The 25,561-nt window shown below is 54.1% G+C and overlaps 1 long non-coding RNA gene across 4 annotated transcripts in view; it reads left to right on the forward strand.

Moving 5' to 3' along the window:
• The window catches only part of LOC309643261, a 76,428-nt gene extending 52,270 nt beyond the window's left edge, over nt 1-24,158 (forward strand). For 2 of the 4 annotated variants that reach the window (XR_014253657.1, XR_014253659.1), the window contains exons 3-5: nt 13,499-13,711; nt 21,033-21,235; nt 21,895-24,156. This is a non-coding gene — a long non-coding RNA (uncharacterized lncRNA). Of the gene's footprint in view, nt 1-13,498; nt 13,712-21,032; nt 21,236-21,894 lie in introns of all 4 variants that reach the window. The other 2 variants (XR_014253656.1, XR_014253658.1) reach the window with 2 other exon arrangements.
• The last annotated feature ends 1,403 nt before the right edge of the window (nt 24,159-25,561 follow it).

Consider the following 25,561-nt stretch of genomic DNA (forward strand, 5'->3'; position numbering starts at 1 on the left):
ACTGTCCACGTATTGCAGCCCGTGAAGGCCTGGGCCTCCACAGACCCTGCAGGAGCAGGGAGGGAGCAAAGTGCAGGGCACGGAGGACAGAGGCAGCCCTGGCCGTCGTCCCCGCCACCGCCCCTGCTCTCCGTCAGGCATGTGGCCCCCTCGTCCTCGCCCTCCAGGCCTGGTCTGACCCGTGAACACCCCGTCCACTCGGGGACTGGTGGCCTGCTCCCCAGTGCCCACCGGGACCTCCAGCCCCAGGTCAAGGCACTGTGGACAGTGGCTTATGGCAGGTCCGGGTGATGGACGAGGGGATGCCGGGCCTGAGCCTGCCAGATAGGGGCCAGGACAGCGAGATGCTATCTAAAGCACTAAGGGTGGCCCATTCAGTGCCAGGAAGGACCTGCTGCCTGGCAGAGCCGCCCACAGAGGCACAGTCCTGAGATGACTGGGCAACCGTGGGGCCGTGAGCTCAAGACACAGGCCCATGGGGGAAGGAGCCTGGCCACGGGTCACCCCCCAGGAGCCCCGTCAGGCACGCTTGGACTGGATGGGACAAGCTGGCCCCACTGAACGTCCGTGAGATGCTGGGACACTGCCCGTTCGGATGCATTTCTTCTGAGTGAAAAGCGGGTCACGAGTGAACCCCTTGGATGAGGCCCTTTGGTCCTCTGCCCCTGCCCAGTGGCTGGCGGCGCAGCGTGAACAAGGAGGGCCCTTCGGGGACAGAGGGAGGGAGGGAGGAGAGAGGAGGACCCTGTGTCCCTGGTGGGCAGGAGGGCATCCAGCTGCAGAAGGAGGCTTTAAGTCAGGAGATGTGATGATTTTGTCCTCTACAAAGAGGGCCCACCACGCTCCCCTCCTTCCAAAGGCTTGAAGGAGGAAAACAAGGAACACAGGAGACGTCCTGTGAAGAAAAGCAGGTGAACAAAGCACTTACAGTTCAGATGAGAAGCCTCCAATGTGAGTGAACACATCTGCAGCCTGAAATCCCACAGCTGGACGGCGAGGTGCAGGAGCTGCCACTGAGGCCTCACATCCTGCCTGCACCTCACCAAGAGCAAGTGCTGGAACTTGGCAGAAAGGTCGCGGAGGGGGCAATTTACCGCTCGGAGGTAGAGAAGAAGCTCCGCAACGTGCGTGGAAACATCAGCCTCACAGTCACTGGAGCGACCTCCTGCAGGAGGAGACGGGAGCGGGGACAGGAAAGGACCACCGCCTTCCCTCCAACAGAAACGTCTTATCTCTTCTGAGAAGGAAGCTGGAGAAAAGTGGGCGCCAGCTCTTCCCACTGAGGGGAAGCACAGCTAGTGAGAAGCGGGGGGGACGCGGACACCAGCCGTGGAGGCAGAGGCCCGGGGCCGTGGGTCAGCAGGTCCCCAGGGCAGGAGGCCGCTGAGCCTCCAGGACTGAGGGACCCGGCTCACTTGCGGGGGTGATGCCACGTTCGCAGCAGCAGCCCCGCAGGCCCAGAGACCTTTACCCGTTTTCTCTCCTAAAAGCAATTTTGATCAATAGTTTTTTAGTTTAGTTGCTGTTATTTAATTGATACCGCACCTGCTCTCATTGAAGTTTAATAAAATTGTGTTTCCTAAGACAGTGTTCTTCAAAGATGGATGATTTTGATATAATCATTACGAGTGCATTATTTCCACTTCATTGGACCCTCTAGAGTTAGATGGGATAAGTATTGCATTTTGATTGAAACAAAAGGTCCACTATTACTTAACCTGTAATTGAACTTGGACACGCTGAGATGGAGACACGTGAAAAATAAATCCATTTCTATGTTCTGGGGAAAAAAGTGATGAGAGTGGGCTCCTGCCCAGGGTGTCTCCTGAGGGGCGCCCTGAAACCCAGGAGCTTTTCCACGGATTTAACCCTTCACGTTGCAGGTGGGGAAACAGAGAAGCGATTTCCCTGGGTAACCCAGCGAAATTCACGGCAGCACAGGTACGAGCGCCATGTCTCTTTGTTTCCAGTCTAGCTTTGAGCCGCGAGTTGCTCAAGAAGAATAGGCTTCTTGGCCCCGACCTGTAATTCTAAGAAAATTTAATCAGCTTCCTGGTGCTTTCCAAAAAGAGCCAGCTCTTTCTACCTGTTTGCAGCCTGGCCTGATGTTACCTTGGCAACAGCTATCAACAGAAATATTGCCTCCCCCGGGCCTGTCACGTTCTTTATACCAGACATGTGTGTGCCCACGTGAAGGGCAAAGCAGTTGGGCCTCATAGACCCGGCTTTGGGGCTCCTTTCTGCTAAGATCTGCTTATTTATAACCCAAAGGAAATTTGTCCTAAAAACAGGATTTCCGTGCTCGCCTGGCTAATTTTCTTTTTATACTCCATAAGGACTTAATGGGGAGAACCTTGCCATTTGAAGAGGTTATTTTTAACAGCAGTATTAGCCTGACATCCTAAAAATGGGATGTTACAGATCAGTAGCAAAACACACTGGACCTCATTGTCCAGAGGAGAAAAGGAAAGCCCCCTCCAGGAGAGCTGATTGCCCAAAGTCTGTGTAATTTATTGGCAATGCAGGACTTGAACTTGGCTGGAGTCCTGGTTGCCTTTTAGGGGTTTGGCATTACTGCAGGTCTGGCTTGCTGACAGCAACGCTGTGTAGGTGCCGTCATCCCAGGGGATGGGCACAGGCTTGTTCGTGGCCTTTATTAGAGATGGAGGTACATTCTGGGGGGTAGATCCTGAGTCATCTTCTGGGAACCCCATTCTCTTGCTCCCAACACTCCCTTCGCTTGTCTCCCAACTGTCCACCACGGGCTGGAGACCTGGAATCTCTAGGGTTTGGGCAGGGGACGGACTGAGTGAGGTGGGCAGGGTGGGGCTGGTGAACTGGTCATCTGTCCCCACTCGGCCTGCATGGCATCTGGGGCTGGAGCTTTGTGTCTGTTCCTTCTCCCCTCAGGATCCGAGGTCCATTCTGCTCCCAAGGCCCCTCCTGGACTTCCACAGGCTCCATATGTGCCCCTGGCGTCTGGCTGCATCCCCAGGTGGGAGGGGGAAGGCTCGACCTCTCCCCTCTTAGGTCTCCAGCTGGGCCTGAGGATTCAACTGACCTAAGACAGATTAACAGGAGAAAAGCATGCAGATTTTTACCTGTACATGGGGGCCCTACAGGAAAACGAAGGCCCAAAGACATGGCAGAACCTAAGTGCTTATATACTAGGTTGGACGAAGAAAGGAAACTGTGGAAAAGGAACGAAAACAGCTGGGGAGGCTACAGGAGGAGAGTTAGTTCAACAAGGTCCGTCTGTACGGCATCCTCCCTGGCTTGACTCCCTGTCTCTGATGATGAGTGTTTCTTCCTCCTGAAACAGGGAGGTGTGATGGGAACACCCCACCCCGGCACCACCCCGTTTTGATCTGCCGGCAGCAGGGATGCCTTCTGCGGTTGGGGACATGTGACGACCCACAAAGACCCCTTCCTGGGGGACACATATTAAAATAGGCAGGAAAGTAGATTTCCCGACAGCCATCATGGTCTGCACCCCCAGGGGAGAGCTGTGGACCCCGCTGTGGACCAAGGATGGGCGCTTGCTCCTGGTCACCCAGGCTACCAGCTGGGTTCCTCGTTTTACTAAAACGCTCACCTGTTCGCTGTACTGCCTCCCCGCCCCCCCAGCAGGGTGACCTTATGTGCGTGGTTGACTTTTCCATGACTTTCAGGATGCAACTCAGGCAGCATCCCCCCTGCAGGCAGCCTTGCTCTGAGCTAAGACGAGATGTGCTACAGGGGAGGGGTGGGTGCAGAGAGTCGGGCTGAGGTTACTCCAAAGTCACACTTCAGATCCCACCAAACCCTTCATTTGGACTGTTTGGAGGGGCTCACTCTCACCACTTTCCAAGGGCTGTCCTGCTCAGAACACCTTCCCCCTGCTTGTCCTGGAAAAATTCTGTTCTTTCTTCCAGAACCAGTAGCTGAGGAGCCATTTCTCACTAAAAGCTTTCCATGAAGTTGAGTTAGGTTCCAGTCCTAGACAGAGGTCCTATTTTGGCTTTCCATCATGAGTCCCCCTTTCATGTAGGGCGGTCCCCAGTTCCTGCCTGCCTCCCGCTATGGGAGCAGGGAAACAGAGTTCCCCCTCTTCTGCCCCTGGCTGCAGGGCTCGCGTTGTGGTCCAGACCGTGACTCTGTCATCAGTGGTGGAGGTAACCATGCTGGGGCCCAGAGCCGGAGACGCAGGCTGTGACAGCAGCAGGGTCTGGCTAGGTGGTCACCACTGCCTTTGGCTGATCTCACTGGGACTCATTTGATTTCTGCCTCTGACTTTTAGCTTCCTATCTATTCTGTGAGCCTGCTACATCCTTCAAAAAGCAACAACGACAAAACAAAAAGCAAAAGCAAAAGCAAAAACAAAACAAAAGCCCTCGTTTGCTGAAGGCAGTCAGAACTGATTTCTGTTTCTGCAGCCAAGAGCCCTGATGGATGGAGACTCCTGCCTGGACCTCTGGGGTCCCGTGTGCTTCCCTGAGGTGGTTCATACGTGCGACGCTTCAACAGTGATAATGGCTGATTCCTCAGGCCCTTTCTGGGAACTGGGGCCTTGACAAGAGTTCTCGCATCAGTTCTCGGGGGCCTAAGATCTAGAGTGATGGCCGTGGGCTCTGATGGAGCAAGTGGAAACGGACCAGAACTACTGGAGGATTTCCCAACACGACAGCGTGTAGTGACGTGCTGCCTGCGTGCCTAGATCCCCCCGTCTGAGTCCCAGGGCGGGAGTGCTCAGTCCCCAGCGGCCGGGAGGTCAGGTCCTGTCCCCAGGGCAGCCTGCATCTGTGGTGCCGAAGCAATGGCCAGGCATCCTTTGACATTTCTTCCATCGAGGGGTGAAGTCTGCATCCCCTTCCTTGAATCTGGCCATGCGCTGGGACTGCTTGGCCATGGATCGCAGCAGGAGGAAAGCTGCCTAGGTGTCTGGGCCAAGCCTGGAGAAACCAGTGGCTTCCATATGGCCCTCGTGGTGGTGCCCTCTCTCCGGGAGCCCTGACCGCCCCATGAGAAGACCAGTCGTCTTGGGTCAGCGTGGATGTGGTCAAAATAAACAGTAGATATGGCTCAGGGCTGCGTCCTCTGTTTTTATGTCGCACTAAGTGTGTTGGCCCCGCGGGGGGAGCAGGGGGAGATAGGATGGGGTGTGTCAGGTGTCACAAAGGGCCTCAGCAGCCAGGCTCAGGCTTGGGGACTTAACCTATTGACAAGAATGAACCTGAGCAGTTTCTGAGCGGCGGGTTGGGAGTGATCCCCGTGGCTCTGAGTGGGAAGGTCACGGGGACGGGGCAGCAGGGGCCAGAAGGCAGGTGAGGCTGGTGGCCAGGAAGCCAGTTGGGGCTGCTGGAGATTTGGGGACACCTCTGCAGAAGAGACCGGGAAGGAGGCACCTCTTCCCCGAGCTGTGACGGGCTCAGCCATTCTCTTAGCCTGAAACCCTTCATCCTAGTGATTCCTGAAGTCCCCAATTCAGTGATTCTGGGAATTCATGATTCCTCGATCCCACGACACAAAATGCCCGTGTTTCTCCAGTTGTGTGATCTGGTGATTCACAGAACCTCTCACCCGGCAACTCTAAAATTCTCTGATTCGTATGCTCTGCTGAATCAGCCCTTGCAGTTCCTGCCAACCCCTGGCCCATGGCTTCTCCTGGGAATTGAGGAAAGGCTGTTTGTTTCTGTCTTTTCTATTCAGACAGGTGTCGCTGGGGGGCCTCTACCTTCCTCTGAGGTGGCTGAGATGGGGATCGTGCAGGTGGGGAAGATCCCGGAGTCAGTTGGAATAATGCGGAGTGTGTGACCCCCGGGTGCCCCAGGTGCCCGAGTGCTGAGGCGGGAGCAGAGCCCCACCTTCGGGGGGCACTGAGAGGTGCTCCTGACCCAGGGCCCATAACCCACCCTGCTCGTGCCCACCTGCTGGAGCAGCAACCCCAGGACTGTGGTCTCCCCTGCAGAGCCCTCCAGAGACAAGCACCTGGGCTGGGGTCGCACCTTTTCTTAAGCCACAAACTGGAGTCACCCATTGGCATCCCTAATCACTGGAGTTGACAGCAGGCCTGAGGACATGGGAGACAAGCAGAGTGGCCTGTGGATTTGGGTGACAGGGATTATGGGGGACAGGTGAGCGGTGCTAGTGGCAGGGCCACAGAAACGAGAAGCCTGGATCAGGGGACTTTGATAGGCCTGCTGGCCCTCAGGGCCCACGGTCCCATGAGTTGGTCTTTATTCTTCTCCCCCTCAGCCAGGCTTTCGGCATCAGATCCTGGAGATGAGGCCCCCGTGCCAGGTTGTTGTGAGGCCCAGTCAGGGAAACAGAGAAAGCTGTTGGCACTGCGTCTGGGACTCCTGCTATCAGTTTCTAGTGGCTCTTTTAGGGCTGTGCGTGGCCTTCTCTGCCGGCCAGGCCCCCCTGGCCCTCCGTGTGCACGAGTCTCCCTGCAAGTGGAGTCTGCCCTGAGATGGTATCAAGAGAAGGCGGCGGTGTGGGAGGGAAGCCAGGCCCACCTCTAATCCACACGCCCCTCCTGGCCCCTCCTCGGCCAGCCTTGGGGTTTTGGGGGATGCTCTGAGTTGGAGATGAAATGGGCCACAACCATGGTCACTGTTGGTTATGGAAAGTGGGGGAGACATGATCCATCATGCATCCATCCGTTCATCTATCCACCCATTCATCCATCCTTCCATTCAACTGTCCATTCATCCATCTATCCTTCCATGCATCCATCCGTCCATCTATCCATCCATTCATCCATTCATCTATCCACCCATTCATCCATCCTTCCATTCAACTGTCCATTCATCCATCTATCCTTCCATGCATCCATCCGTCCATCTATCCATTCATTGATCCATTGATCCATCCATTGATCCATCTATCCATCCATCCATCCATCCATCCACAGTTTATTAAGTGCCTACCGTGTCTGAAAGAGTGCACCCCACCCCCATGGATGACTTTCTATGCCCCTATCCTGCTCTGTTATTATTTATGCCTTTGTTCATCTGTTCACTGTCTTTCTCCCCCACTAGAATTTTAATTCCATGGAGACTTTGTCTTATTCACCACTGCATCCACACATCTAAAATCAAGCCTGGCACTTAATAGGTGCTTGAAAGCATTTCTTCAATGTATGAATTTAACTCCCCTCCTGCAGCAACCCTGGGAATAGATGTTATTATCCTTCATTTATAGATAAGGAAACAGGCCCAGAGAGGCCAAGTGACTTGCCCACGGTTTCATTATTAGTAAGTCGTGATCTGGGAGATGAAGCCAGGTTTCCAGAGCTGGGTCTAACCCTTCATACTGCTCCACGCTTCGTGAGGAGGGAGAGAAGGGCACAATTAGTTCTCACTGGGCAATCGAGGGAGGCTTCCTGGAGCAGGGGGCCATGGGCAATGGAGGGTGGGTGGGACGTCCCCAGGCAGGGGAGTAGGTAAGGACAGCCAGCTGAGGAGACTTCTTTGGCCAAGGCCTGGGGGATAGGAGGGTGGAACTGGCCTCTGGGGTGAGGAGGGAGGCCTTGCAAGATGCAGCCAAAAGCCTGCCAGACTTCTCGGGAGCTAGAAGCAATCCTGCATCCCTGCTGGTGGCTCTCGTTAGGACATCGGTGCTGAGTCTGGTCTGTCCTTGTCAATCAACTGACAGCAAGACATGTCCCCAAACACCTCTCGCTGAAAGGGCCTTTCTCCCAGGTTGTGGGCTCAGGGGCACCTCTGCCGTGCAAAGTGGGCTCCCCCTGGGCCCAGGAAAAGGGTCACCTTAGCCAGGCCTGGGCAGACAGCCGGCCGGCCTGGGAGCCCTGCTTACACTCTCCCTACCTGCTGGACAACACCTTCCCCACCCCGGACCTCAGCATCTCCATCTGTAATCGAAATGGTTACCGCAGCCCTTTGTCACCTGTGATGCCGGTGACCTCACCCAAAGCTGACTCTCCTGTGCATCTCGCTGCAGGCGAGGTATCTTTTCGCATTGGACCCCCCCTTTGATCATCAATAACCCCGTGAAAGAGGCAGGGTGGGATCAATTATCTCCATTTTCTCAGACGAAGGAACTGAGGTTTGAGAGAGAGAAAGTCGTCAGCCCAAAGTCGCTGAGTCAGTGAGTGGCGTGTCCTGGTCTGGAATCCCAGCTCATCCCTCTGCGGCCACGAGGCCGGAGACTGCAGTCAGAATGGTGTCATGTTCTGATTCCACTCGGGGTCCCTGGCCAGGGTGTCCCTTTCTGAGTTCTCCTGTCACGCCACCCTCTGCCCACCCCCAGGGAAGAGGCAAAGGGCCCCCCTAAATATGCCGGAAGTGACTCCCCTCCTCTGATCTAAACCCCACATCCGCGTTTGGGCCACCACACTGGAGGCTTCTAAACTGCCCCATCACTGGGGCCATCCTGCGGTTCTCACACTGCCCATCCCAGGGTGGAAAGCTCGGGCAAACTTACAACCTGACCTCATTTCCGGGAGAGATTTCTTTAACGCAGAGAAGCTAAGCCTAGCTGGTGCTGGGCATGGGGGCGTTCTCAGGTGGGGAAAGCAGCTTCTTGCGGCCAGGCTGACTGCATCAGCAGCGGATTCTCGGGGTAGATGCAGGGGGACCACAACTTTGGCCCCTGATGGACAAACACCAAGTCCTTGTGGAGGCCGAAGCCTTTGTTCCAGAACTCTGGTCTCGTTACTTCCCTTTTCTAGGCCTCCCTGCCTACAAAGCGGGGTAATAACCCTTCCCCAGGCCGTCCGGATCCAACAGGACAGACGAGGCAGGGAGAGAGGGGAAGGGTGTGGGGTTCTAGGTGGCGACGCAGACCTAGATTTCCGCCCTGGTTTTGCCACTTACTAGCATAGTGGCCTCGTGCAGGTTACTTAATAATAAATTCTATTCACCTGCTAGGATTGTTTGGGGTCAGGGGGGGTTAATTTGATAGAAAGCACTTTGAAGACTGCTGAGCTCCCCAGGGAGCTGCTGTGTTAGGGGTTATTGTGACAAGGTCCCAGCAGCCGAACAAGCAGAGGGATTAAGGCTCTGAACAGCGTGATGGTTCAGGGCCAGACAAAGGCTCAGGGCACGAAGCCCTTCGGAGATGCAGACGCTAAGGACGGGGTCTGGGTTGTAGGGTGGCAGAAGGAGCCAGGGCCAGATGGGGGTGGGTTCTGGTTTGGGAGGAGACCTTGAGCTGTGGGTACCCTTCGGGGTAAGCTCCAGGGAGGGGACCAGATGTGAACGGTCATTGGATGAGCAGGGAAAATGCACAGTGACGGTAGCTGAGAGCCTCTGCAAGGCTGCCTGGGCCTGTGTGGAGGGCTGTATTCTGAGACATCGCCTTGGCTGGCTACCCTGCAAGACGCTGGTCCTGGGGGAGCTGTGCTTTGTGAGGTAGCAGAGGAACAAGGTGGGGGCTGTCGTGGCGGGGGAGAGCCCCCGAATGCTCGAGCTTTAGGGCGCAGGTGGAGACTCGAGAAGCCCCGAGATCCCCCAGGAGGAGAGTAGGCCTGCCCTCACCCGGCGCTGCCTCCCTCTGTGCCTCTCGGCCACCTGGTTCCCTGCCTTTTCTCTCAGGCCTGTCCCAGAGGGACAAACATTTCTGTAGGTTGTGGGCCCACTGCGTGTCAGGTCTGGACACGGACACGGGAACACCGAGGATGCAGGCTCACTGAATTCTCTCAACAGCTCTGAGAGGAGGTGTCATGACCCCCGTGTGCCCATGAGGAAGGGGAGGACTTGGGGGATGGGGATCTGGCCGTCGCCCGCTCTCCATGTCGCCCAGGGCCCTGGGGCTCTGGCCCAGCTCTCCCAGCAGGCCCTGTCCCCTCATGCAGCAGCTCCGAGGACAGCTGGGGATGCTCAGGGTTTGTGGCCTGTCCAGGGGGCGGCTCCCACAAAACCCTTCAAAGGCCCTTGCTCTGGCCCCTGCTCACGTGTGCTACTTTTAAAAAAAATCTAGAATGAAAAAGAAGAAAGTTTCTATTTTTGATGAGACACCAACGAAATGAAGGCTTTTAAATTATTAAAATCCAGAAATAAATTATTTATTCAGGTCAGCCTTTCATTTCACGCACATTAACCCCACCAGCACACTGTCACGAATTTGCTGAGTGTCCTGGCAAGTCATTTACCCTCCGAGGACCTCGGTGTTCTCTTCTGTAGGATGGGTCGGGGGCCGGCAGGGGGCTGGGTTTCCCAGGTGCTGGAGGAGCCTCCCGGGAGGAGCCCAAAGACCGGCCAGAGCAGGCCTGTCTGTTCCCTTCATCTCTCTTCATCCTGTACCCTTGGCCTTCACGATCAGACCTTCCCTGAGCAGCTCAGGTGGGTGGGAAGGGGAAGAGCTATTATTAATAATAATGGTACTACGTGCCAGCCCTGCACAGTGGTTTACACATCCAACTTATTTATCCTACAACAACCCTCTAAGGTGGATAATATTACCATCTCCAGGTTACAGATGAGGAAATTGGGCACCGAGTAGTGAAGTGCCTTGCCCGATAACACCCAGCTTCGAAGTGACACAGCTGGAGTTCAAGGGCAGGCAGCCTGGTTCCCGCACTGACTGCTGCAGCACACGGCCTCGCCTTGGGTGTGAGTGAGGCCCTTGGGAACCTCCCGAGATGACTCTTCTTGCAGGTGCCGTGCCTGTTCTCTCTGCCTTTGCACTTGCTGTTCCCTCTGCCTGGGGTGCCCTCCCTGCCCCAGGCCAGCAAAAATGTCACCTCCTCCAGGAAGCCCTCCCATCCTCCCTCTGTGCTTCCACAGCATTCTCCCACTTCCCTGTGAAAGCCCTTACCTGCCGAATCGTCCTCATTTACACACCTGTCTCCCCACCAGACTGTGGCCTTCTTGAGTTCAGGGACTGTGTTGGATGAATTTCCACAACCCCAGCATGGGGCCTGATGTAGACCAGTTTTGTTGGTCAAACCAGTGTTTGTTGAATGAATGAGCGAGTGAGTGTTTGAAGGGATGTGACTCCCTTGCCCGTGGGGGAGGGTTGCGGGTTGCCTTACGGCCTGGCGCTGGGAAGACCCCTAAGTTTGCCATCCCTGGCATCCCTGAGATTGTTCTCCCACCAAGAGACTCAGCTTGGCAGAGAAGACATTGGGTTTCCATGGCAACGGAGTTTTTTCTGCCTGAGCAAACATTTCCACAGAAATCCCAATAGATGCCAGTGGGTGCAGTGGGCACTGCCCCTCCTCCCACATCTTGCACCCCTCCTGCCTCCGCAGGGCTTTGAGCCCAGAGCCAGCCCTTCTCCTTCTGTGGGTTTCCACTGGGTTTCTCTCAACCGCCCTATTTGAAGCTGCTTGCCGCCGTGCCAGCTTCGCCCCACACCCTCTCTGGGTGAGGAAGGGGGTGCCCTGGCCCCAGGCTGTCGGCATTAGGGAGTCCAGGCCCACCATCCTCAAACGGGAAACCTCGGCCCAGGGCGGGGAAGCAGAGGGCTCCCAACCGCTGCCCTGGCTTTGCGCTGCCATCTGCAAGCCCCTCCTCCCCTCAGACATGGGCGCCTGCACCTCCCCCTCCCGCAGGGCCCTGGGGTCAGGGGGCCTCACAGGGCTCACCTGGCAGAAGCTGAGAGGCCTGAGAATTACAAGGTGTCCGGCCTCAGACCCTGCCGAGCACCAGACCCACTGCCCTGCGATCCCGGTTGAGCCTCTGGGGGTGGGGAGGAAGAATGGGGCAAAGGCACTTGGTGGTAGAAGCTCAGAGAGGTCCGTGGCTTTCCTGAGGACACGTGGCAGAGTGGCAGAGGCAGGATCTGAGCTCTAGTCTCTCTGGTGACAAGGCCAGCCTCTACCCACTCTCCGGCCAGGCGGGAGCCCCCTTTCCCCACCTAGAAACAGGGGGTAGACGGCCCCTTCTGGAAGCACGGGCAGAGCGCCTGGTGTGCATGTGGGGCACCGGCTGGTCAGTGGAGGGTCCAGCCTGAGGACTGAGAGCTCGCTTGGCCCTTGAGACCATCAGACCATCAGAGAGGTGAAGTGACTTCGCCCAAGCTCACAAGTGGTGGCCCAGGGGACGGATATGGGACCTGTCAGACTCTGACCAATTCCGTCTGTCCATGTCCCCCCCCGCACAGCTGTTTTCCCAAAGCCAGTTATTACCTTTCACTGCCAAGTCCCTGCTCTGCTTTCCCGGTGGGCTTTGCCTCAGCTGTGGACTTGGCACAACTGCTAGTGAGGGAAGAGGGCCAGGGGTGCGTGGCCCTGAGGCAGGGACAGAGGCCCCATGGTCTGGCTTTGTGCAGCCAGCCGGAGACCAGCTAACAAGCTCAGTGTTTCGTGCCCGGGCCTGCCACGCGGACAGCTGGTCCTGCCATCCCGGATCACCTCAGTCCCCACTCCGGACCCCAGGGGTCTGCCTCCCAGCCCGGACCCTCAGACGCCCGCCCGCCCTCCTGTAGTCCATGGATCTGTGCTTGGGCCCACGGTGTTCCGCCACCCACACGGAGCCGGCCTCCCAGCCTGGCATGTCCAGCTCTCATCGCCATGGCAACACTCACCACCCCCGCGCGGGACCACTGTGCTCAGCTAACCCGCGGCCTGTCCCCTGCCACTGGCCACCCATTTGGGTCGGGAGACACCCACACACCCGCTCGGGCCAAGACTCGGCGCTCGCTCATGTTCCTGCCTCGCCCACAGGCCAGAGTGACGGTGTGCGTGCATGTGCACGTCCGACCCGGCGGGGGTGTGCACAGGCGCACGTGTGCACACGTGTAGGCGCAGGTGTGGGAAGCACCGACGGCTCCTTCGATTCCGGTCTGTGGGGCTCGGGGGCCGCCAGGGGCAACGCCTAATTGTGTGTTGTGGGTCCTCTGGGTGGGTAGTCTCTGTGTGCCTGCACCTCATCAGGTGTGCGTGTCCGTCTGTTTGTCTGTGTTTGTGTCGCGGCAAAGGCCAGGGAGGGGAGGGGAATGTGTCAGAGATTCTGGACGACAGCTCCTTTCACTGCATTTCTCCAACCGCTGGAGAAAGACACCCTCTCCTCTGGCCCGTTCTCCTAGGACATTCAGGACCCAGCAGTGGCTGATGGGGGCGACCCACTTACCATCTTTGCTGGGCTCTCCCCTGGGGCCAACAGTTACACTGGACTTTGGCCCTTGGAATCCGCATAATCTTCTCTTGAGGCACCACCTGATTCCATTTTCCTATGCAAAACACAGAAGCTGTAGAGAGGGGCCCGGGCAGGACATTGGGAGAAGAGGCACGTAGTCTTGGTTCTGTTGACAGCTGGCCCTGTGACCTTGCGCAGGACACCGTGCCTCTGGGCCTCAGTTTCCCTGTCTGTTAATGATTTCTTGTAGACTTTCTATCCGGACTATCCAGAATTCCATCAAATGGCAACTGTCCCAATACATCTTCCTCTCGTCTTCATGACAGCCCTTGTGGGTCGCCTGTTATTATCCCTGGACGATAAGGAGGAAATTAAGCGCAGAGGATGCTGGTGGGATGGGGGCCCAGCCGCATCACCCTGACCAGAGCCCTTGCTCTTTCTCTCACCCACTGCCCCCCGTGCTCTGCCCACAGGTTCCAGGGCCAGGATGGGCCCTCCGTGCCACCTGCCACAGCGCAGCTAGCCCCTCACGGGCACCAGGGCAGGGAGCTGCCACTGACAAAGGGCACCCGCCGGCCCTGCTGGGAGACCCCTCCTCACCTTCGCTGTGGACAGGGTCAGATATCAAGGAGGAGGGTGTGGGAAGGCAAAGGAAAAAGACAAAGCCGTCAGGCTGCCCTGCGCTGGTGAGTAATGACGCATCGAGTTCCGAGATCGACAGGCAGGGCTCGGCTCCAGGGCTGTGTGCGGATGAGCCTCGGAGCTGGAGCCGGCAGGTGGGACGGGCTGGCGGGCGCTGGGTCAGGTGGTGGAGGAAGGCGCCGGGCTCCGTGCAGGGCAGTGGGGCAAAGCTCCTCAGACTTCCCCACGCAGACCGGTCACCGGACACTTGTTTAACTGTGCGTCCTGGTCCAGCAGGTCTGGGGTGGGGTCTGGGTTTCTGCATCTCTAATGAGGTCCCAGGTAATGCTGCTGCTACCCATGGTCTGGGACCGCCTTTTGAGTGCCTGAGTGTGGGCTGAGAGGTCACACGAGCCAGGTTTGAACTTGGATCTGGCCCTAATTAGTTGTATGAGTGGGCATGTGAGTTCCCAACTCAGCAGGCGTCCGTTTCCTCACCTATAAAGTGGGGATCATAATAGTACCTGCTTCAGGGAGGCGGTGGTGAGGGTTCAGAAGTTAATCTATGTTAATCTGTGTCAAAGCCCGTCGATGGTGCTTGGTAAGTGTGTTATTATTCTACAATGCCGGGCTGGAGAAGATGTGCTTTTCTGCTGTGGAGAGTGGGTCGCTGCTAAGTGTTAAGTGGGGGGTGATGTGACCGAAGGAGTCTCACTGGAAAGACTTTCTCTGGGCGCTGCTGGGAGTTGAGCTGGAGGTGGCGGCCGGGCCTTGGGGAGCCGCGTGGGCCTGTCGCAGGAGGGGTGTGGGTGAGAGAGGAAACGGAGTCTGGAAATGGTGGATGGGAGGGACGGAAGGAGAGAAGGGGCAGGAAGGACGGACATTTCCGAGGCAGATCTAACCGGAGGTGGCCTGGGAGGGCCTGGTAGCTGGCGTTGCGGTCCTTGGGTTCTGCTGTGGCCGCTCACCACTTCCACTCCTCAGCCCGGCCCAGCTGACTCTATTTGACTATATTTGGGAGCACAGCCGGCAGAATTCTGAAAGAGGCCTGCCTGTTGGTTTCAGCCAGTCTGGACACCGTAACCTTGACTCCAGCTATCGGGAAGAACCCCCCTGCGCAGAGAGCTATCTGTAACAACACGTTCGGGGGATTCGTAGGGAATGACTGAACCAAACTCCAGAAGGAAACATAAGAGTTTGTGCATGTGGGTATGAATATGTACACACATCAAGAGTATAACAGAGTGGGCCTTCCCTGGTGGCGCAGTGGTTAAGAATCCACCTGCCAATGCAGGGGACATGGGTTCGAGCCCTGGTCCGGGAAGATCCCACATGCCACGGAGCAACTGAGCCCGTGTGCCACAACTACTGAGCCTGCGCTCTAGAGCCTGTGAGCCACAACTACTGAGCTCGCATGCCATAACTACTGAAGCCTGCACGCCTAGAGCCCGTGCTCCACAACAAAAGAAGCCATCGCAGTGAGAAGCCCGAGCACCGCAACCAAGAGTAGCCCCCGCTCGCCGCAACTAGAGAAAGCCCGGATGCAGCAACGAAGACCCAATGCAGCCTAAATTAATTAATTAATTAATTTTTTTTAAAAAGAGTACAACAGAGTGAATTTTGTTAGCAATTCCTGCTTTTTCCCTTCAAAAGAATTGAAGGCAACTGTAGCCAGTGTGGTGAAACAGGTGTTTTCTCTTCTACATGCAGCCCTGTTCTGATGTCCCACATTTTGTTGGTCCCGTCCTGGGGGTGTTTCATTCTCCGTAAGTCTTGGGCCCCAGCTAGCCCACAGGGGCCTTTTGTGTGAATTAGGGGAGGGTGTCCCCTCTGGACAGATACAGCCCCATGGGCACATAGTGTGGTGAGTGGAAGGCAGACTGGATTCTAGTCCCCACTTGTCCCTCAGGTGGGCGCCCTTGTGCAGTGGACAACCTGCACAGCTGTATGTGCCGTCCCTGCACATGGACCACACAAGCTGTTGAGGAAACGGACACTGTAGAAAATTCTTTAACTGTAGAAAATGCTTTATCTGGGCATCAAGCTCAGCCCTTTAGCCCAGGTTCTTTCTTCAGGTGATTTCTTCTGGGCCTAGGTCTCCCCTTGTTATTCTCTGCACCCTGCATCTGCTGGCTTTAGGCTTTAACTTAGGGAAAGGCTGCCTATTACTGCAGCTCCCTGGGCTGCTCTTTGGGGCGAGGGCCCCGTGTCCACATTTTCTTTGTTGACGGTATTATCTCCCCAAGACGGGTGTTTAAAATTGCTTCGGGCTGGACCAATGATTCTTATGGGGGGTCTACACCAAAATGGCATTATTCTGTTGTGCAAGGCTGTGACTGCCTATTGTAACACCAGTAAACATCCCCACCATTCAGAAGGGTTACTCTGTACCTCATGCCAACATCATGCCAGCCACAAAGGGAAACCTTTATTCTCCTCTCCAAACTTTCTATAATACCATATAGCTTTTACAACATGAATTGTTTTGACTAAACCAAACAAAACATAAAGAAATACCCTTTTGGGGTAGGGTTGTTTAACCAGAAGAGGTCTACCTAACTGCACCAGAGTTGTCTAGAGCCAGACTGCCTGGGACCAAATCCTACTCTGCCACTTATTAGAGGTCATCTTGGAGAAGTCATTTAACCTCTTGGTGCCTCAGTTTCCTCATCCATAAAATGGGGATAATAACAGTACCTACTTCAAAGGCTTGTTGTGGGGACAAAGTGAATATACGTAAAGCTCTTGAAACCACTCCAGGAACATGGTCAATGCTGTGGGCGTGTTAGCTCTTGCTCTGGTGACCAGACCAAGAGGAGAAAATGGTCAAATGCCTTGTTGAAATCCTGATTCTGCCTCTCTCCAGCCTTCTCTGGTTTCCGCACTCAGAATCAATTCCAGTGTCTTCTGGGTTTGTTTTACATATTTTCTAGTGTCTCTATTGAAGCTCCCAGGACAGTGTCCGTCACTCTGTGGCTCTAATGGTAACCCGTGTCAATCTGCCCAAATAGAAGCTCTCCTGGCGGGCAGGGACCCCCTCCTTCATTTTTGCATCCCTCATGGCAACAAAAAGCCTGGTACGAAGCCAATGCTTGATCAAGGACTGTCGGCAAGTCGGTGGCTGCATGACCAAGGGCATCCTTTCTCGTCTTCACCCCCCACTTCCCTCCTGGCACCAGTAGGTCCTCAATAATTTTGTTTGAATTGGACTGAATTTATTCTGGAAGCTTGAGACCACACACCCTCACTGAATGGGTGTCTTGGAAGCCCCGGAAGGTTATGGGATTTTTTCCCAAAGGGTGCAGTAAAATCCTGAAGGCGAAGTGGTCCTTCTGCCTTTCCAGATGGACTGAATGGGAGGTAGAGATGTATCCAGGAGTCTTCCACTCCCCGCAAGATGTTCCCAAGTAGTTGGCAGAGACGTTTCACATTTAGATTACCCTGCCGAGATACCCACTGCCCACCTTTCTGGAAGCATCTAGAGTTTCTCTCTGGTGCACTCTTCTTCTAAGTGATAATTCTAGAAACCCATTCCTTTGTCTTTGGCAATAACAACCCAATTCCCAGGACTCCAAATGGAAAATAACAGTCTTAATTTCCAGACTCCTGGGGGGAGGAAAAGCCAGACAGAATCCTCCCAGCTGTTAAGGTTCTGTCTGCACCAGGCCAAATGCATCAAGCCCAAATGACTACTTGAAGCGTTATTAGAATTCAGGTTGCCCCATCATCACAATTCTCTCTGAGCTGGGAGGCTGGGGGAAAAAAAAAAAAGGCAGATTGTGTGCCGTGTGCAAAAGCTGGACCAGGGAGCCTCTGAGATTAATTACACCTGGTGAATCCAATGTCTGGGAGCCCCGGGGAAGTGCTATCTGGAGGAAGCATAAACCAGGCTCCCCAAAAGGAAGTAGAGATGAGCTCCATTCCACTGTGCAGACAAAATTAATGCTGCTTATCAAAGCCCTTCCCCATCAATATAAAGTTGGATTTCTATTAGTCACCAAGGGCCATTTGCCTAGATGCAAATGGCCTTACCGAGCTGGATGATTTTAGCGCAACGTCTGATGGAGGTTCTGGGGAGCAGACAGCCCAAGCCAGTAGATTTAACAAGCACTGGGGCTTTTTCCTTTGGCTCTGAGGCTAAGCTCATTATCCAAGGAACAAATGGAATATGAAGGCTGCAACGGCGCTGCCAGAGACCATAAGAAATTTGCTATGAAACAAAATTGGTGCATTGTTCAGCTGTGCAGAGAAGAAACTTGGAAGCAGAGAAGGTAAAAACAAGGGTGGAAACCCAGTTACACGGCTCGCTCTGTGCTTTTCTGCAAGCTCACGTTCACGTCTCTCACCTTTTCCCACCACCTGACGCTCAGCCAGAACAGACTTCCTCAGACAGTTTCCAAAGAGCCCCCTCTGACCCCCATTGCACTAAACCATCCTAATTAAGAAGCAACTCCCAACCAAAATGTCCAATTGTTTATTCTCACCTTCACTCTTTAAGCAACAAACAAGAACCACCTGACATCTTTCTTTCTTAATTCATATGCCTCAAACTCGGTCAACTCAGTACCTTCTGAACTGCTTCTCTCTCCCCACTCTCCCAAACTCGCTCTCCCTCCTGTGTTCTCTCTTCCAAAGCTGGAACCCGCGGAGCCCTCATAAACCCCTCACTCGGTCAGTGCTTATCCATCCTGCCTGCACAGGAGGGTCACCTGGGTCCTTTTAGGAATTACCCGTGTCTCCTACACCACCCAGACCAATTCACTGAGACTGATTGCTGGGCCCAGGCGTCAAAACCCCGCCAGGTGACTCTCTACTTCTCTTTACTTGCCCACCCAGGCACCAGGTCACGTAGACCTTACCTCCTGGGCTTTTCTCCTCTCTACGTCCCCTCCCTCCCGCCTCTGCCGTTCCTGTAGACAGTTTGCACTTTTCACCTGGATTATGACAATAGCATTCTAATCAGTCCCTCCCAACCCCAAGTCACACCTCTCTGCCATCTCTCCTCTATTTGCTGCCAGAATGATTTTTCTCCAGTGCACAACAGATCTTGTCACTGCCTTTCTCTCCCTCCCTACCTTCCCCCCATTTTCTAACCATCCACTATGACCAGGACCTCTTCTAGGTCTAGAGAATTATAGGGTGGAACAAAAAGACATCTTAGTCTCTGCTTTCTTAGAGATTATATTAATATTTGCTCGGAGGAAATGCTAAATATAAACTATATCAGTAGGTTTTTTGTTTTTGTTTTTGTTTATTTTTGCTGCGCTGCACTGTGCAGCTTGCAGGATCTTAGTTCCTGGACCAGGGATCGAACCTGGGTCATGGCAGTGAAAGCACCGTGTCCTAACAACTGGACGGCCAGGGAATTCCCAGTAGTTGATTAATGACAACTATGTTGTTATAAAGCAGAAACTAACACACCATTGTAAAGCAATTATACTCCAATAAAGATGTTAAAAAAAAACAAAAAAAAAACTGTGGTTCATACCTGGAAGAAGTAAGGGGTAATATGAGAATGTTTTCCCTGCTTAAAATCTCCCAGCAGCTCACATACTAGACTCCTGGCTGAGGGTTAAAGCTCAGCTGTTCCCATTCTCACTGTGCTACTTAAGGGCCGTCTCACCAAACAGCCCCTTCTCTGAGTACACAGCGCTCTCGTGCCTGAGCCTCTCTCTGCTGCCTGGATTTCTTTCCTCCACTTCTCTCGTCCAACTCAGATGTCACCTCCTCCAGGAAGACTTCCCTGATATGCCCAGCATGGATTAGTTGTCCTTACTCTGTGCTTCCAGACCTCCTTCTGCCTTCCATTGTCCTTACACTTTCCCTATCACATTGTAGAGGTCTGTTATGTGTTATGTATCTGCCAGGGCCCCTGAACCACCATTGGACTGGGAGTGCCCCAGAACAGGACAGTCTTTTAACCGTGCTCCTAGCACAGGGCCTGAAACACATTCAGTGAATGAATGAATGCAAAATAAAGCTAACAGTATCTGATTAGAGGGAACACTGAGAAAATTTTAAGGAAAGGGGGAAATTTTGTTTATTTATTTATTTATGTATTTATCTATCTATCTTTGAGACTTTACTGAAGTTCTGGAGATTGGGAGAGTGAGTCTCCTGGCCCCCCTGCCTCTAACAAGAATGCTACAGTTGAACCCTGACAAGCTCTTAACCAGGATGTGAACTTAACATAACAGAAGGGAGTAGAAGTATTGGGCTGGAAAACCCTGAATGAACTTTTTGGCCGACCCAATAATACTCTAGTAATATTTGTGTCTTGGATCTCATATTACTACAAGTCATATTTATGATAAGTAAATAGACTTATTAAAAATCAAATCCAATCTAAATACTTCAGAAGCCTTGCTCCCTGGTTTCAAAGCCCTGTTGATGTAAAGAAACCCCTAGAATAGGAGCCAGACGGTCCCTTTATACTCACAATCCCTGACACGAGGTTACCACGTATATGGGAGCAGTTTGTAAACCATGGGCACTAAACAAATGTCATTCATGAAATGCAATCCTAAAGCAAATAAGTAAGCACACCTCTTTTGCGTAATTACCCATGTTTAACCTTAGGAGTTGCTCATGGCCAGGAACACCTGTTGCCCTAACCCGCTGGCTAAGTCACCCAACCCCAGGTTCTGCCACTTGCAGCTACACCCCATCTCTGCAGCCGGTGGGCCTGACCTCAAAGAATTCTGATCAGGTCGCAGTGACACAATGTCCGTGAGAGGTAAATTGAGGATTATTTAACCAAACTAGTATCTAGAGGTCAAGAGGGATAGGAGCCCAGTGGCCCAGCTGGTGTCACAGAGGCTGCTGAAGGGACACAGGACGTCAAAGGCGGGCCACCGAGGGAAGTGCTTCAGGTCTCCGTCTGTGTCTGGCTGGAGGACCTCAAATGTAGTCACAATGGACAAGGCACAGCTGTGCGGACCAGGCCAACCTGAGCGTGAGCCCCAGCTGCATCCCTCCGTCACGAACCAGCTCCATGGCCATGAGCAAGCCGCTGGGACTGGGCCTCCCTTTCCTCACCTGTGATAGGAGAGACTAATACCGCCTGCTTCCTGGGGCTACCTCGACAGGAAACAAGAGAATGGTGTGGAGGCCGGCCTCCGTGCGGGACCACGTCAAAGGTCCAGGCTTTCTGTCTGGTCCCTAAGAGATGCGGGCGGGGGAGGGCACTGGAAGGGCAGCCAAGGCTGAGGTGGGCACTTTAATCACAGCTCTGCTTCTCACAGCCCGTTGAAACAGAATCTGTGGTTACGGCCTCGGAGATTTCAGCTGCCCTCCCGGGCGGATGCTCCAAATCTGTTTCTCATTCGACTGATTTCGGAGATGCTGCTAATCGGTCGCTATGGTTTCTTTATTTTCTCTTGACAGAGAACAAATTAAGCCGGCTTAGGAATAGTTCTTTCAATTATGTCCCAGCGAGAGAAAACGTATGAGGAGGAGCCAATGCTTGCAACTAGGAGGAGCTGGCCGACCCCAGAGGCAGCCTCGTGTCTACAGGAGGACGGCTGCAAGAACTCTCCGAATCCACTGCCAAACCCGGGGACACAGCTGCAGCCCCTCCAGCCAGCCCGGTGAGGACCCACTTCCTGAACACCCCTCCCCAGGCCTCCCAGTCTCCCTCTTCATGCATTCATTCAGGACCAGATACTGACTTAATGCTATTGGACCAAGAAGATAAATAGGGCGGGCTGGCCAGGGAGTATGGACGGGGGTGAAATCTTCAGTAGAGCTGTGAGGGATGGCTGAGTGAGGAAGCGACAGCTGAGTGAAGGCCCGAGGGAGTGGGGACAGAGGCAGGAACTACTGTCTTTGATGAGGCCAAGTCCCTGGGAATGGCCTCGTGGAAGGGCTGCCCTTTCCTCCCTGACTGCTGAGGACTTAACATGTATTATCTCAGTAAACCTGAGACCCTGCTGATATCTCCATACCAAGGGGGAAGCGGGGGAAGGGATAAATTGGGAGATTGGGACTGACAAATACACACTACTCTATAGAAAAGAGATAACTAGTAAGGACCTACTGTATAGTGCAGGGCACTCTACTCAATACTCTGTAATGACCTATATGGGAAAAGAATCTAAAGAAAGAGTGGATATCTGTGTACGTATAACTGGAGCACTTTGCTGTACAGCAGAAATGAATACAACATTGTAAATCAACTATACTCCAATAAAAATTAATTTTAAAAAGTAAAATCAATAAAATAAAAAATAAAATCTCCATTTCACAGGGGAGTGTGATGGGGGACTGAAGCCCAGGCAGAAGAGGAACCTGCTCAAGGTCGCCTACCCAGTAAGGAGCAGAGCTGGGATTTGTCCTCTTACACCCTTAGCACAGCACTGCCCCCAGAGCCTGGGAAAACACACCTCCTGACTCCCCATGCCCAGATGCCGCACCTGGCAGACAGGAGTGGAAACCTCTTCTGGTTGAGGTTATCAGGGAAAGCTGGCTAGAGGAAGAGGCTTGTGGGACAGGCCTTGAAGGCTGTGTAGGATTTCAGTGGTCAGAGATAAATGAGGTACAGGGAGAAGCGGACAAATGCACGAGAAAGGCCTGTGCGGGGCAGTGAATAAGCCCAGTACTGGGAGTCGCAGGGGAACTGAGCAGGGAAGCGGTGGGCCAGAGTGGGAAGGGCTTGAGCGATGCAGACACGGCAGATCCGCTGTCAGTTCTGCATCTGGGCTTCGCTCCCACTGCTGCCTGAGATCTCTCATGTCTGTGAACGGTGGCAGCTCCCAAATTTCCACAGGAGGGCTGCCCTGGCCTCCACCTGCCCTTCAGCGCTGCCACTGTTTGTGGGGAGGGTTCTGTGCCCAGACTCGCCCTAAACAAGGGCCGGTTCCTCGGAGCATTCAGGGCCAGGCAGGCTGGGTTCAGAGGGGTCTGAGCGCCTGCGTGGGGTTCAGTTCCCCTCCTCTGCCTTCCTTCCCTCATGCTCTCCTTGCTGGGAGCTGGGGTGTGGACAGGTGTGTAGTGGCACAGGTAACAGCAAAGGTAAAAAATAAAAGCCAGCTGTGCGTGGGCAAGTTGGGAAAAACAAGGAAGGTTAGAAAACGTGGTGTCCGGGGTCTGCACGGGGACCTGCGGAGGGCTGGGCGCGGCCTGGGTCCAGATTTCCTGAAGGTGGAATTTCGGGGAGCAGGTGTGATCCTGGACTGATAACGTGGCAGGCAGTTCTGGGGGTAGATGGGGCTCAGGGGCAGCCCTGAGAAATGTAACTCAGCTGTCTGTGCTTGAGGGGCGGTAGCGTACAAGAACCAGGAACGGAAGAGAGGACCCTGGAAGCTCATCTCCAGTCATCTGGCGTCGACACCATAGCCTTGTGCTGCCGTGGGCAGAAAACCTCTCGCTTTGATGAACTTGTCATAAAGTAATATTTTTTTTGTCTCCCATCCTGTATTAGTTTTCTAACGCTGCCATAACAAAGTACCACAAACTGGATGGCTTAAAACAACACAAATTTATCATCTCACAGGCTGGAGGCCAAAAGTCCAAGAAGCGTCCCCTTTCATCTTCACACGGCTTCTCCCTGTGTGCATGTCTGCCTATGTCCAAATTTCCCCTTCTCATAAGGACACCAGTCATGTTGGAATAGGGCCCATCCTACTGACCTCATCTTAACTAATTACAACTGTCATGACCCTGTCTCCAAATAAGGTCACATTCTGAGGCGCTAGGGGTTAGGGCTTTGTATTAGTTCTCCAGAGCTGCCATAACAAAATACCACAACTAAAACAACAGACATTTATTTTCTCACAGTACCTGAGGCTGGAAATCTAAGATCAGGGTGTCGGCAGGTCCGGTTTCTCCAGAGGCCTCTCTCCTTGGCTTGCAGACAGCCGTCTTCTCTCTGTGTCCTCAAGTGGACTTTCTTCTGTCTTTGCATTCCTGGTGCCTCTGTGTGTCCTAATCTCCTCTTCTTACAAGGACACCGGATTGGATAAGGACCCACAGAAAGAGCCTCATTTTAACTGAATCACGTCTTTAAAGGCCCTGTCTCCAAATACAGTCACATTCTGGGGTGCCAGGGTTAGAGCTTCAACGTGAATTTTGGGGCACAATTCAGCTCATATCAGGCTTTAACGTATCTTTTGGGAGGGACACAGTTCAACCCATGACATATATCATGGAGCACGGTCTCTTTTTTCCTTCGAGCCTCAAACATTTTCTCAGCTCCCATTCTGTGCCAGGTCCTGTGCTAGATGCTGGGGATACACAGAGAGAAGCCAAGAACCAAAGTGCTGTCCTTCAGGAGCCCCCAGTTTGCAGGGGGAGGCAGACCGGTCATGATTGTGGCACAGGTGATAACCCCAAACTAGAGGCCCAAGTGTAAGGGGCTATGAGAGCCCAGAGGGCCAAGCTAGCTCTACCTGGGTCAGGGAAGGGCTGGCTGGGAGTCAGGGCTGCGCCTGCAGACGCTCTGAAGCACCAGGGAGCCTGGTGCATTCTGGAAACTGCAGGTGGTGACATGATAGAGCACAGGGGGGGAGCGCGGGGAGAGGAGTCCAAGCAGGTCCAGCTGTTGGGGTTTAATGGGTGACCGTAGGCCTGGGAGTGAGCTGGTCTGATTTGACAGGTGATCAGAGTGTTTGTTTGAATGAGTGAATGAACAGATGAATAAAGAGATGAATCCATTAGGCTCACAGACCATGCTAGACATTATAGATAATTCAGAACAAATGAAAACAGCAGCCAGTCTCCCAGAGGCCAGGAAGATTAAGTCCTGTGCCCAAAGTCACCGTGCTAGGAGGGGGCAGAGCCGAAATATGAAACCACACGGATGGGACCCTACAGGCGGCCCTCTACGCTGTGCTACCTACACGGCCTTATTCGCCACCCGGATTCATGTAAGACCAGTGCTTCACAAAAAAAGCCTGTGAAGGCTTGGTCCCCGCGCAGGGGTAAGGGCAGGGGATCAGGAGGGGAGCGGGAGTGCCTCTCTCCCGAGACAGTGCCACTCTGTGTGCTCATGGCCTCGGGCTGGCCTCAGCTACTACTCTGACCCACAGCTGCTTCCTCGCTGTTGTTTCTAAATTGTGGGTCAAAGGCCTTTCTCTGGGGCCTTTTCAGGCTCCTGTGCCACCATCCATCCTCAGCTTTCCTTCTCCGCCCAGCACTCCTGCAGGAGCCCCTCCCGCCTGCCCTGAGCTCCCGCAGTCCTCCTGGCAGAGCAGCATGGCCCAGAGCTGCGTCTGCTGTGACCCCATCAGCCTGGATGGCATCTCCGACAGGTTCTCCTGGCTAAAGCGTCTCTTCTGGCTCAGAAGCCTGCTTCTCTCCCTGCAGGAGTCTGCTCTGGTCTCCATGCCCACACCGTCTTTCTCTGAGCAAGGGATGCCCGGCATGACAGAGTACCTCCCGCCCTGGCTCCCGGTCCCTCTAGCTGGACATGCTCCCGTCTTTCCTGCAATCCGTTCTTCCATCCTGCGCCCACGTATCTTCGTCACTCCCCAGCCCATCCTCCCCTATCCTCCAGCGTATAACTGGATCTAGCAAAGGAAAGGGGTTAGTATTTGTGGTAATTACACCTCACGTAGGCATGTGCTCTAGAGTTCATACATCTCAGGTGAGACTCACCACAGTCCTGTTAGATTCATGGGCTCAAAGAGCGCCGTGCTGTGTGTGTGTGTGCACATGTGAGGGGTAAAGAGAATTGATGTTCACTGAGCACCTACTGTGTACCAGGTGCCGTGCTAAGCCCTTTCCTCCATGCATGTGTGTACATGGGGGCAGGTTCTAGCCTGAGCCAAAAGAGTGCCCTTGCTACTCAGAGCACACTTCAGAGACTAGAGAGGCATCTTCAAGACGCACCTGTTTGACAGGAGGGATTAAGGAACCCCTGGATCCTGAGGGAACCCCAACTAGGCGGGCAGGCTTGGCCTGGAACAGAACCCGGT

Source organism: Balaenoptera physalus, assembly GCF_965194825.1.
Source record: "Balaenoptera physalus genome assembly, chromosome: 15".
In the NCBI taxonomy this organism is placed as follows: Eukaryota; Metazoa; Chordata; class Mammalia; order Artiodactyla; family Balaenopteridae; genus Balaenoptera; species Balaenoptera physalus.